Consider the following 13,554-nt stretch of genomic DNA (forward strand, 5'->3'; position numbering starts at 1 on the left):
GCTACCACCATTTGAAGGTTGCCGTCAGGGAGCTGTTTCCAGACGCAGAGCCGCTGAGCACAGCAAGCAGACACTCTGCCCCATCTCAAGCTGCAATTACAGGGAAACCTCATGAATTCAGATTTGGCAAATATGGGATTTGAGATACTTCGCGAAACCATCACCTATTAAGGCTGGAGGGATGGGAACAAGCATGTTATCTAATCTCCTCATTTCACAGATGGTACAGATGAGGAAACTGAGGGCCAAAGTGGTACAAAGACTTGTCTAAGGCCAGGTTCCTGGAGAGAACATTCTCTTCCCTGCCACCACCCCAAACTATGTCCATCATCACTGCTGTGGGCTGAATTGTGTCTCCTAAAAAGATATGTCCGAGTTCTAACCCTTGGTATGTATGACTGTGACCTTATTTGGAAAATAGGGAACTAAATCACGTTAAGATGAGATAGGTCATGCTGCACAGGGTGAGCCCTAATGTTTTTATGAGAGGAGGGAAATTTAGACACAGACACACAGAGGACAGAAGCCCATGTGACGACAGAGGCCGAGATCAGAGTGATGCAGCTGCAAGCCACCCATGGTGGACGACCACCAGAAGCTGGAAGAGACAAGGAAGCCTCCTCCCCTGTAGCCTTCTCAGGGAGCCCTGCCAGCACCCTGATTTCAGACGCTGGCCTCCAGAACTGTGAGAGAATAATTTCTGTTGTTTAAGCCACCCAGTTTGTAGTAATTCATTACCGCAGCCCTTGGAAACTAATACAGTGACATTCACATATAACAGCACCAAAACCATTCTGTTCAAAGGCAGTTTACAGGGACATAAATCTCCAGTGAAGATGCACAACTAACTGCAGGCATATACCACAAAAAGCATGTTTATTAAGCATTTGCCATGTTCTTAGATGTCATGCCTCACCTCATATAATCCTCATAACAACACATTCATATATAATTCTCCCCATTTTAAAGATAAAGAAATAAAGTTTGGAAGAACTGCAAGGAACCTTTGTAGAGCCAATAAACTAGGGCTGCTGAAGGTGGGATTCAAATCTGGGAATGTGTACCCCAAAACTCACCCTCTTAGCACTAGCTGGGGCCGGCCACACGTGGTGGTTGGCTTGCACACGGAGTGCACTTGAGTTGTGCGGCATGGCAGGGCTGTCCCGGACGATGGGAATGCAGTGACTGCCAACAAGTTGACTAAGAGAAATTGTCAGATGTGTCACAGTCATTTAATATGCCACTAAAATGTCAGCTAGCAATCTGTATTAGTCTGTTTTCTCTGGCTTATAACAGAATACCTGAAACTGGGTAATTTTATAAAGGAACCAAATTTATTCCTTATAGTTCTGGAGGCAAGGTCAAGGGGGTGCATCTGGTGAGGGCCTTGTTGAGGTGGAGGCTCTCTGCAGGTTCCCGAGATGGCAAAGAGCGTCACCCGGCAAGGAGGCTGAGCGTGCTGGCTCAGGTCTCTCTTCCTCTTCTTAGAAAGCACCAGTCTCATGCTAACCCATTAATCCATTAACCCATTAATCCATAAATGAATTAATCCATTCACTGCCCTCATGACCCAATCACTTCTTAAAGGCCCCACCTCTCACTACTGCCAAATTGGGGATTAAGTTTCAACATGAGTTTCAGAGAAGACAAACATTCAAACCGTAGCACGGTCTGAATACGATAGTTCACCTTCCTACTAAGTATTCCTCCACAGCCATCCTTTCATGTTCATTCATTCTCTCTTACAATAAACACACACAGCACAGGCCTCAGTATACCAGCCACTCCCTGCGGGGCTTCAGGGACCACTCAAAGAATAAAACAGTAACTTCACCCTGACACAGCTTACAGTGAAGTTGTGGTTGAAGAAGTTAAAAAGATTTTACTTCTTTGCTGAAAAAGAGTCAGAAAAGTTCCCTGTAGTTGCAGACTCTAGTCCTTTAATTTAGGATTTAGGATTTTTCTCCAAGTATTAAAAATGTAGTTCAGAAGGCCCAGATGCCAGCGGCGCACTAATTGAACCCTTTGAATTTCTCTTCACTCACCCAAAGGCATGGAGGAAGAAAGTGCAGAAACAGGAGACTCAAACAGAAAAGCACGTTTCCCAAACATGCTCCGAGGAAGAGAAATATGAATTTGGTTTAATGTTCTTCACAAGCAGAGTTTGGGGGCAAATGAGCAGAGTTTCCACAGGCACCAAAGGCATGAAAACAGCAAAAGCAAAGCTGCAGGAAACATGAAAGTTCATGGAATACACAGAGAGCTGAGAGGTTAGTGCAGCCAAAGCACAGCACGTGTGTGTGTGTGTGTGTGTGTGTGTGTGTGTGTGTATTCACAGACGTGCCTAGATGTGCACACACACATGGGGTCGTAGGCAGGAGTGTTGGTTGCTGACACTGGTAGATGGCAGAGCCAATCTCAGGTTTTTACCAAAAACGCACACAGGCAGGATGTAGGGCTTGGGAAGGAGCAGCTGGCAAAGCGTGGCCTGGGAGGGAGCTCTCAGACATGAAGTGGTCCTGCATTGTCAATAGCCCCGGCCCTGGGTGAGGAGAGTAAGCTTTTTCTATCTTAACTGCAGTTTCAATAAAGGTGCTTTCAATCAACATTAAAACCTTGTTTTTAACCCCAGGTTCTTTCTCCTCTCCTGCTGTGGTCATCACTAATAGCCTGGCCTGAACTTAGAGAAGCTTCGCAACTTTCACTACCAAAAATTTACTTTTTTGAATTTTTTAAATTCCTCCAACTAGAGCAATCGTAGTCTCATTGAGTTCCGTATGGAATTAAGATTCCTGTGAATTTTTTTATAGGAAAAGAATTTTCTCCCTTTACATATCATTGTTACACACTTCCACAGAGACCTGACCTGCCCAGCCCTAAGATTACCTCCAGACTAGGGGTTGCAAATTTTTTCTATTAATATAAAGGGCCAGGTAGTAAATATTTGAGGCTTTGCAGGCCATACAGTCTCTGTTGTGCCAACTCTACACTTGTAGCATGAAAGCAGCCACAGATAATATGTGCACAAATGAGCATGGCTATGTTTTAATAAAACTTTATTTATAAAACAAGACAGGAGCAGATATGACCCATGGGCCATAGTTTGCTGACTCCCCCTCTAGTCTAGACCAACATAACCTCATCCCTTTGCAATCAGGGAATGTTTAATCCATTTTGTAACTGGTCAATTTGAATTTTGTCTTACTGTTCAGTTTTCTCTGTAAGCTAATTAATATTCAGTTAGTCTTGTCATGTGTATTTGTATTACTATCAACTGTCTTACATCCCTGGAGCAGCACTATATATATTAGAAAGCATTCAAAGGAATAGTTTTATCATTTTAATTTAATTGTTATTAATAACACTTATAGAATCCCTTCACTTTATAAAATTATTTGTAGAAAATGTGAGTAGGCATCCAAAATTATCTCCCCCAACCCACCCTAGGAGCACAAGGAAATGAAGACAGAGAAAGAGAAAGATAGCAGAGGGTTCCTTCAGCCCTGGCTTTGTATTTTGGTTGTATTAAAAGCATGACTGGAAATGTTCTCTGCACTGTTGAGCCAGAGGGTCACACATCTCATTATTTCACTCTACGGTATATTCTTAATCAGATACAGAAAGTGTGGTTACCACACAGATCTTACAAGCAGGAGGGGTCATGACTCAGAATCTCAGAATTAAAAAGTACCTCGGATAGAGGTGGGTCCCAATTATATGAGTCCCTTTAAGTAAAAGAAGCAGAGACGGCATATTATGAACGCAAATTAGGTAGAAAAATATAATATATATTTATTTCTAATGAGAAGAGAAACCTTAACAAATTTTTAAAAGCTGAGAAACAGTGCAACCATTTTCTTTCAGGTTCCATTTTTGGTTTCCACTAAGACACTTCCTTCCTGTCACATTTAAGTTTTTGGTTGGTTCATAATTATGAAAAAAAATTAATCAAAAATTAAAAAACACACAGAAATAATTAGAATACTTTTATAATTGCTGGTAGTATATTGTATAGAGCAACATAATTGTGTTATCAAATTATTCTTTGTGTATGAGTTTTGTCACCGGAACTTCTTTTATGATATTGTCACTTGTTTTTTCAGACAATTGTGCTATGTTGGTGGCAATTTTGCATGCTGTTTCATCTGGAACCACTATGCTTTGTCAGGACAAGATGTGTCAGATATGCTAAAATTCAATCTGATATGTCAGGATGCATAAAAACTTGCAACTTCATAAAGAGTTGTTTTCATTTCCAGCACTGCTACGTGTGTAACTACAAACCCCAGAATTCTGATAAATTTGTTTCAAAAGATTTACAGAATAAAACTAAGCTGAAGTGGAAAATAAACAATGATCTTAATCAATTGTGGTTCAAAGATCTGCAACTTTACAGAAATGTATGAACATGTAAACATATTGCTAGGTCCTCCTATGCAAGAGGAGGACGTGAAAATCCCAGCTTTGTTAGCTTCACAGTAAACCCACCTTTGATCTTAGAAGTCATTTATTAATAGTTTATGCCCCATATCAATCACACATCCCTAGTGGTTAACCTTCCTCTGTACAAACACCCCCATGACACAGTTTATTACCTCCCAAGGCAACCCATTCCATTTGTACGCATCTTGAGTTATTATAGAATTCTTCCTTATGCTAAACCAAAACCCACCTCCTAATAACTATTATCTGGTGGTCCTAAGTCTCCCCTTTGCATGATAAATCTAATCACTCTTCCACAAGACAGTCATCCAAACATTTCAAGACAGTGATCATGTCATCCACTGTCTTAATTTGGGTTTGCTAGAAAGCAGACCCCAGCTCAAGGAGAGGTGGCTCTAGGAAACACAGTAATGGAGTAGGAAATTGAGAGACAAGATGAGGCAGCCAATAAAGTGGGCCTGGTCAGTCCAATTATGGAACGCAATCCTACTATTGGGAAACTCTGAGAAGCTGGAGTAGAACATGTGACTCCCACCGGGGATGTACACACCAACTCTCATCAGTCATTAGTTGAGGGATGCTCTTGAAGAGCATTAATATGCACTGGCAGGTCGGGCTCCAACTCCTAGAGAAAGTCCACAAAGAGATGCAGAGGCTGACAGCTGGAAGTCAGCCCGCCTGCGCTGCAGTCATAAGGCCCAAAAGGACATGGGCAGCACATTCTCCATGTCAAGCTTCCCTGGGGTCTTCAGGTGTTCTGCATGTGGCACAGCCACAGGGCTCCTCCAGCCTCATCCTTCAGATGGCCTTGCCTTTGTCTGGCTTGTTTCTCTTAGCACTGATCATGACAGTCCATGCGTGGCCATGCCTTCCCAGTCCTCAAATTCCTGGTCCCAGAAAGTACATGAACAACACAGAACAGGCACCGTCATTGATTGAGGGTAGAAGAAAACATAATCAGGTTCAGCCTCGAAAGCAGCCAAGAGAATTTAAGCAAATGGAGTGGGTGCAGTGTGGTTCTGAAGCACCTTCTCTACTGGAGCTCCTGGATGCCTTTTGCTAGAACCATGCCCAGGTAAGCCAAACAAACAAACAAAAAAAATCCAGTCTCTTTAAAAATGCCAGACACATTCACTCTTTTCTAGTCACCTATAGCCTAAAAGGAGGTTCTTTAGTACTCTGTTATATAAGCAAAGGGCTAGCAGCCTAAGGTTAAATTATGGAGAATAAATGAACAATTGTTCATGTTGGACAATCAAAAATAGTCAGCTTTTTGCCACAAAGTGATAGAATTGTTCCTGTGATTCATTACTGTAGTAGTTTTAAAATATGTCTGCAAATTCTTTGCTACTCCTGCCTTTCAAAGGTGGAGGCTGATTCCTCTCTCCTTGAGTATGAGTTGGCCTTGAACAGAGGTGACCCTGTGAGACTCTGAGGTAGGTCATAAAAGGCACAGTGGCTTCCTCCTTGCTCACTGTCTTTCAGGAAACTGGCTGCCAAGTTGTGAGATGCCCCAAAAGCCCTATGGAGAAGTCCACATGGCAAGAAACTGAGGTCTCCAGCCAAGAGCAATGTGAGCAAGTCACCTTGAAAACAGGTCCTCCCGTCCCAGTCAAGCCTTCAGATGACTGCAGCCCTGCCCGACATACCTCGATGGCAACCTCCTGAGAGACCTTGAGCCAGAACCACCAGCTAAGCCACACCTGGATTTCTGCCCCTCAGAAACTGTGTGAGATAACAGATGCTTGGGCTTTTTTTTTTTTTTTTAAGCTGCTACATTTTGTGGCAATTTGTCTCACAGTGGTAGACAACTAATACATTGAGAATGCCTGCATGGCCCATTGGACTTGTGAGAGCATCAAAAATTGTCAGCTTTATACCTGAAAGTGGAAGAATTCTGTCTCTTGATTCTTTGTCCCCAAACCTCTGTTTTCCTCTTGTTCTTAATGAAATTCTAAATAACGTTCCATCGCCATTTCTTGAATTGCACATGTTTTACCTAACTCACCTCACCCCACCCCAAATCTCAGCAATGTAAACGCCTCTACGTCTGCTCTTAGCTGCACTACCAGGCCCTAAATCCCATCAATGGATGGCTCTGCCACCTAAGAGCTACGGGATAAATCTCTCGCTTGGAATGGGAGATGGAGACTATGGGTATCAGAGCAGGGCTTTATTTGGATGTGTTTTCATTAATTACCTTTTTGAGTTGTCTTTTCCAGCCCCTTCCCCAAATGATGTTATAATAACAGCAAGTGAAACCTACCTGATTTGGCTCTAGCCCATGCAAATGCCTTTCTGTCTTTGGGGATTTGTAAGCAAAGCAGTCAAGAACAGCCCCAGCCAACTCCATTGACGCTGGCCAATTAGTGTTTCAGCAGAGAAGTATTTCTGACGTAAGGCAAGCATTCCTTGTGCCTTTCAGACTGCTGTGGTAAGTCATAAAACAGCAAATTAGGGCTGGGTGGAGAACTAGCCTTTGCTCCTTGATCCTGCTTTACTGACAACAGCCAATAAGCTTCTGCTTGTGGTGAAATGAACTTGGGTTGTTTTCTTTTATCCCCAAACAATGGAAACAGCTGCAGTTGCAAGTTATTGCTTGCCAGGATTTATTTCTCTCCTACCTGGTCAAACATCTAGGAGCTGTGAAAAGCCTGATGGAAGGAAAAGAATACTTTGCTGTCTTCAAATTGTAGGTGACTAAAGAATTGAATTCATCCTGACACCAGGAGAGAATCAAGGATATTTTTTCTACAGTTATGTCGGAACTAGAGAGTGAAATAGAATGCTGGTGGTGGGTGTAAATACATGTGCTCCATGTTCCTAAAAAATTTTTTCTGCATTATTTGGAACATCCATGTAAATTAGAATGTGGTCCATCATAGTCATTGCACTGGAATCATCCTTCAAAAAAAAAAAAATGCATGCTTTACCTGGTAATAAAAATTCTCAGAGTGAGCCAGTGAGTTCTTGAGCATCTCAGCTGGCAGTTTTCACCTTTGATGCTGGCCACTCAGCCACCCAAAAGCTGATAAATCATCTGAAGGCTTCCCAATGTCCAGATGCCCCCACCCTGGTGCCCAGTTTGACCTTCTTCCATTTGGATGCTAACGTGTGGGTATTTCTTGCCTTCCTAATTCATGCTTTTAATTGAGGGCTTTTTTTTTCATAAGCCAAGCAAAATTGACACTTTTCAACAGTTTATTCCCATTGTTTTGTAAACATGAGTTGGGTCCAAGACAATTCAGAATCTTGTGCCAATACTGAAGTTATTCCAAATTGCTAATTTGAGGGATGAGTATTAGAAAGTCTGGCACACAGTAAGCACTCAATAAATGTTCACAAAATCTTCGTACATAGACATGATTTTATTTTACTGAGGCAATTTCTGTTTTCAATACAGAGTAGAAGCAAGTCATTCCTGGCATGTGACACACTGAGTCAAGATCTCTTTGATAAAAGGCACGCTAAACAGAATTGCTAGAAGGGGCAGAATTCTTCCAGCTTTCTTGTTACCATATCCTCTCCCACTCTTAACTGATTTCCTCAGATATCCACAGATATTAGAGTAAACATGCTGCAGCCTTAGAGTTATTTAGTCCTTGAGGATATAGAGAACTCAGTGGTCCAGCTAAGATTTGTCACTCCCTGAGCTACAAAGGACTTCATAATACACCCTCTGACATGAACTCAGTACTAGCACGATAGCTTGGCTCTAGGGGTTTCCTTTTAATGGAATGATAGTAAAAGAGGGAGAAGGAAAGGAGAGAGAGAGAGAGAGAGAGAGACCACGCGCATGCGCAAGCTCTTTAGCTCCCAAACTCAGCATATTCATATGAGCATGAAAGGACAAAAAGACGCCCTGTTCAAACAAAACTTTTAAAAATTCCATTCTGGGAGTGGTCTTTTTCTCATAAAATGTATCTTTCCCATCTCCTTATTCCGGTGAAGAAATGAGAAAGATTGATGAAAGCACCTTTCTTTCAAAAGTCCTCCCTGTCAGTTCAGAGCAAGGAAAATTAAAATAGCAAACAAATTCATCCATCACGATGTGCCTCTTGTCTGCTCATCTTTCTTCTCCTTCCTAGATTACTCATCTCCCAGTCACCTTGTTTTCACTCCCTGTCTGATGGTGAGAATATTTATAATACTTAATACTTGCTATTAAGTACTTAATATTTGCCATATTCATAGGATCTCAAAGATCTTCATAAATATTAATTGTCTCAAGATATTTCAAAAATAGAATAGGTAAGGAAAGTGAGCTGTGGAAAATCAAAAGGACAACTGCCAGCTCCTGGGAAAAACTTGGGGGTTTCTCTGGTCACTGGGGCTCCCTATGACATCCAACCATTGGCTGCATGACCCCAGCAGGGGTATCAGTCGGTATAAACTAGGTTATGCTGGGGTAACAAACAACCCCAAACCTCAACGGTTTATTTCTCCCTCATGCCACATCACAGGGTGGCCATGGCTGGGTGCCACCAAAACATCATCCTTGCTCTCAGACCCCAGACCCAGGCTAATGGAGAAGTTTTCTTTGCTGTTTGTTTTTAAAAGAGACCTTATCTTTTAGAGATGCATACAGAAAAGTTTATGAATTAAATGGCATGATGCCTGTGATTCACTTCACAATAATCTGGGGTTGGGGCGTGGGATAGAGAAAAAAACATAAGATCGGCTTAAGGTAGTAGGTGTTGAAGCAGGCTTGGGAATACATGGGGGCTCGTTGTTTATACTGTTCTAATTAACTTTGAAATGTTTGAAATTTTCCATAATAAAAAGTAAAAACAAAAGCAGAATCTTCTCTAAAGAACGTGGTACGGGCCCCAATTTTTCAGAAAAGGCAAGTGAACTCAGAATGACTAAATAATTTGCCCAGGTGCTTGTACGTGGTAGAGCCAGAGTTTAAATCCAGATAATGTCCCGCCACCCAAACCCCTTGCCCGGCAAAGTCAAAAGAGAGGTTTCCTCTAGAGGCTGTTCCTCTGGGCTCATCCGTGAGAGAGGATGACGTTCTTCTTGATTCCCAGAGGCACTCACCAGGAGCAAGGGGACCCTTGTGCCTGCTGCAACAGCAGCCTCAGCAGCAGAGACATTCCTGACATTTTTTGGATCCCCCTTAAACACCCAGTGGCACCCTGCAGAAAGCACACCAGGATGTACACACACAAATGAAGCCTGTGACCTTGAGCGTGCAGAGATATTTTCAAGCGTTTTTCTTTCCCGGTAGTTTTACTGAAATATAACCCTTCACGTCCAGCTTATGAGCCATGGGAAACAATCTCAACTGATTTTGCCTACATCTTGGACTCCAAATGCCATGGCTTGGCTTGGTCCCCTTCCTTATTCCACAGACTTCTCTCTAAGTTACTTTTCACTGCTTGCAAAAACTCAAATCTAATATTAATATTGTCAAAATGAAAAAGAAACCCACAATGCCATCCACTTATTTAGGGCTAGGAATTGCATGAAGTGCTTTAGAAATATTATCCCCTTTAATCCTCCAAACAACCCTTCAAAGAATGAAGATTTGCCAGCTTTGAGGCTGTTTAAAGAGAGAGCTCTGGGAAAAGGATTAAGGTGATCCCAAGATTTGAATTAATCTTAGCCCTGACAGGGGATTTAGTAGCCTGGACACTAAGAGTCTTGGAATGATTTACAAACTGATTCTTTAGATATCACTTTGTCTTGTCATCTATGACTTTTGAGATCATCCTCCAAGAGAAAGACTCTACGAAACATCAGTAATCTGCTCTCTCCAGTCTCCTCCCAACAATGATCAAGCAGCGGCCAATAAGTCTTTGCTTTTTCTGAACCCCAAATTTTTTACTGAGGACTGCATAGAATGTGTTTTAGCATCTCACAATATGTAAAACTACTTGAGAAAACCAATATATGCTTGCAAGCTCTTCCTGAATTTGCATGGAACAGAATTGTGAGGACCTAAAGATGGAACTAAGAAAACTGTTTTCTTCCTCTCTCCTAATTCTTCTTGCTGCACCCCGGTCCCCCGCCCCCATGCCAGGCCCACCTCATGCTGTTTGTCACTATTTTTCTTCACTCCAACATCAATTTCCACCTGAACACATCGACTGTAAACATCTCAGCAGCCACAGGGCAGAGTGAGTGCTGCTCTCTCCTACAAGAATTTCACCTTCTACAGACTAAATTTAGAAAGTTATCAACGTCTTGAAAGGGTTAGGGAGTGCTCGGATTCAATTTCCTCGTTACAGTCTTTAAACTGCTTCCCAGTTCTGGTGCATTAAATCCTGGGCCTGGGGGAAAATATTTGCCTCCAATGCGAGTTTCAGAAAGAAATACAGGTTTGGGCTGCAGACTTCTGTTCTGAAGCCCAGGGCTTTTATTCCCCTCCCCGACCTCTTAGCCAGGAGGACAGAAACTATGATCTTAAATAGTTTTAATCCTTCCAGCTAGGCATTTTTCATTCTTCATTGGACATCAATGATGACAGCACTAGGTGTCATATTCTTAAGACCCTAATCACCTGTCACTTACATTTCCACTTCAAAATTAAAGGCATGAGCACACCTTTGCAAAATAACATCTTTTTGTTTATTCTATGTACAAGTACTATTCTAAATAATTCACTTAATACATACTTATTCCTTTAGGAATTTGGTCCCTGTTCCTTACAGGTTTATTTCTCTTACTTGTAAATGCCACAATTCCTCCTTTAAAACTCATCTTCTGCCTGGGCACAGTGGCTTACATCTGTAATCCTAGCACTTTGGCAGGCCAAGGCAGGAGGATTGCTTGAGCCCAGGAGTTCAAGACCAGCCTGGGCGACATACTGAGACCCTGTCTCCAAACACACACACACAAAAAAAAAAAAAAATAGAAAAATTAGCCAGGAGTGGTGGACACACCTGTAGCCTCAGCTACTAGGGAGGCTGAGGCGGGAGGATTGCTTGAGCCCAGGAGTTTGAGGCTGCAGTGAGCTATGACGACACCACTGCAGTCCAGCCTGGGCGACAGAGCAAGTCTCTCAAAATAAAAAACAAAAAAACTCATCTTCTCCATCTTTCCTGATTAACCCACCCTCTCCTGACCCCTTCTTTGGGCTACAGGCCTTAAACACAGAAGTATCATTTTGCCTCAAACACAATCACTTAGTATTGAGTTGCTTTTGCATACATTATTGCTTCTGTTCACAGGTAGTCTTGTTAACTAGATTGGAAACTCTCCCAGGGCTGGAGTTGTTTTGCCTATTATTCTATTCTCTCATGTAGGGTTTGGCTCTTGGGAGGCCATGTAATAAATGCACAGTGACTAGTTAACTCACAGCAACTAATTATTTGGGTAAATGTCAAAAGTATCAAGATGATGGTTTAATAATCACCTGCAGTAATGATAATAGTCATAATAGCATTTCTTTAAGTTCTTTTCTCTCTTGGCTAACTTCCTCCAGACAATACTTATGAATTTTGCATAAGATTGCTGTTGTCTTCACATTACTGTTTCGTGAGATTTATAATCTTGTAAACCATTTGTCACTGAAACAACGTGGAAGATAAAAGTAATTTCAGTAATATGTTGAAAACATTATGCTGTTGAAATGCTGGCACAAATATCCTATAAAGTGAGGAGAGACATCTTTCAGAAATATTCTAAGCTGGCAACAAGACTTGATATAGAAAGAAGTACCATCAGTCCTGTACAAGGAAAGCATCTAAGTTGTAACAGAGCTAATTTTCTTGGGCCCCAGTTGAAGGTTAAGTGGGGCACAAAGAGGACAGACCTGCCCTGGCCTCTGCCTCTCAGATTCTCTGGGGAGACTGGATTTATGGTTAGTCACCAGCAAAGAATACCTCCTGCTCAACCAGGCCTCTTGCCGTATAATTATCTGTTAGAACAAGTGAGATGCATTTGATTCCAGGGCTAGAAGTTTAGGATGGTGGAGGGGAACATGGCACTGCTACCAGTGCCTCACCACAGCAGAAACATGGTCTATTCATACATTCATTCATTCAACACAGGCACATGCTGTGCCCATCAGTATCTCACAGTCTAGTGGCAGAGATGGCCATAAACACGTCACAGTGTCATGAAACATGCACCAAAATAGAGGTGTTAGAAAAATAATTCTATTGGAGGCAACTCCTGCCTCAGCCTAGGCCATACTCCCTAAATCAAGCTTGGAAACTTCAAAGATGCTCTAGCAAAAAAAAAAAAAAAAATTAATAAAGAAAATAAATTTTAAAAATAAAAAAAATTCAAAAATGCTCTAGCATAAAGCATTTATTTCCCAAATAAATTGGAGACTTATTTCCCAACCTCATCCCCCCAAAAAACTAGAAATAAAATCCTGTGAATATAGCATTGCCCAAAGTATGTTCTATGGACCACTAATTCTGCAGTATGATAATGGCAGTTATAGAAAGGAAGGATGGAAAGAAGAAAGGGAGGAAGGGAGGAAGGAAGGAAATTCCTGGTCACTGAAGTCTGGAAACCGCTGATTTAATTAGCACAGGATTTCTTAGATCCCTTAAAATGTTAACGTGCACTATGAATCACTAGGATAGGAGCAGCATGCAATATCTCCCAGAGTTAGCCAAATGCAGTTTCTTTTTTCAACAGACATTTATGCCCTTGTACATACTCTGAGAAATACAGCTCTAGAGCTTTCCCCAATATTATTCCTTTCCATATCCTTTTCCAGGAGTAAGACATCATGCTTAATACAAGCATGGTATAGAGTGGATAATCAAAATATGTTTGTTATTCTCAATGATCAAATACTAAGGTCTCACAGAAGGATATATATGCATCTCAAAGATCAAAAAATGATGGTTGATGGATTTTTTTTAAATGATTTCTTCTAGTTCAAATATGTGTGGTCAAACTATTTTTCCCAGCTCCCAGGACTGGACTTTGTCTACTGCCCTCAGAGTGCCCTAATTTAGGTTTACAAATTGCAACACAAGCTTGGTTTCCTGTTTCTCCAGCAGGATTTGAAAAATATGTTGATGCAGCTTAAAAAGCATATACTATAACTCAGAAGCTTAGGTAGTCTCACTTTAGGTAAATGAAAGCAGCTTCTGCAAAACTTGGGGTGGTACGTGTTGGTTCTCAATACTGGCTGCATAC

This window comes from Lemur catta, chromosome 16 (genome assembly GCF_020740605.2).
Source record: "Lemur catta isolate mLemCat1 chromosome 16, mLemCat1.pri, whole genome shotgun sequence".
Lineage (NCBI taxonomy): Eukaryota > Metazoa > Chordata > Mammalia > Primates > Lemuridae > Lemur > Lemur catta.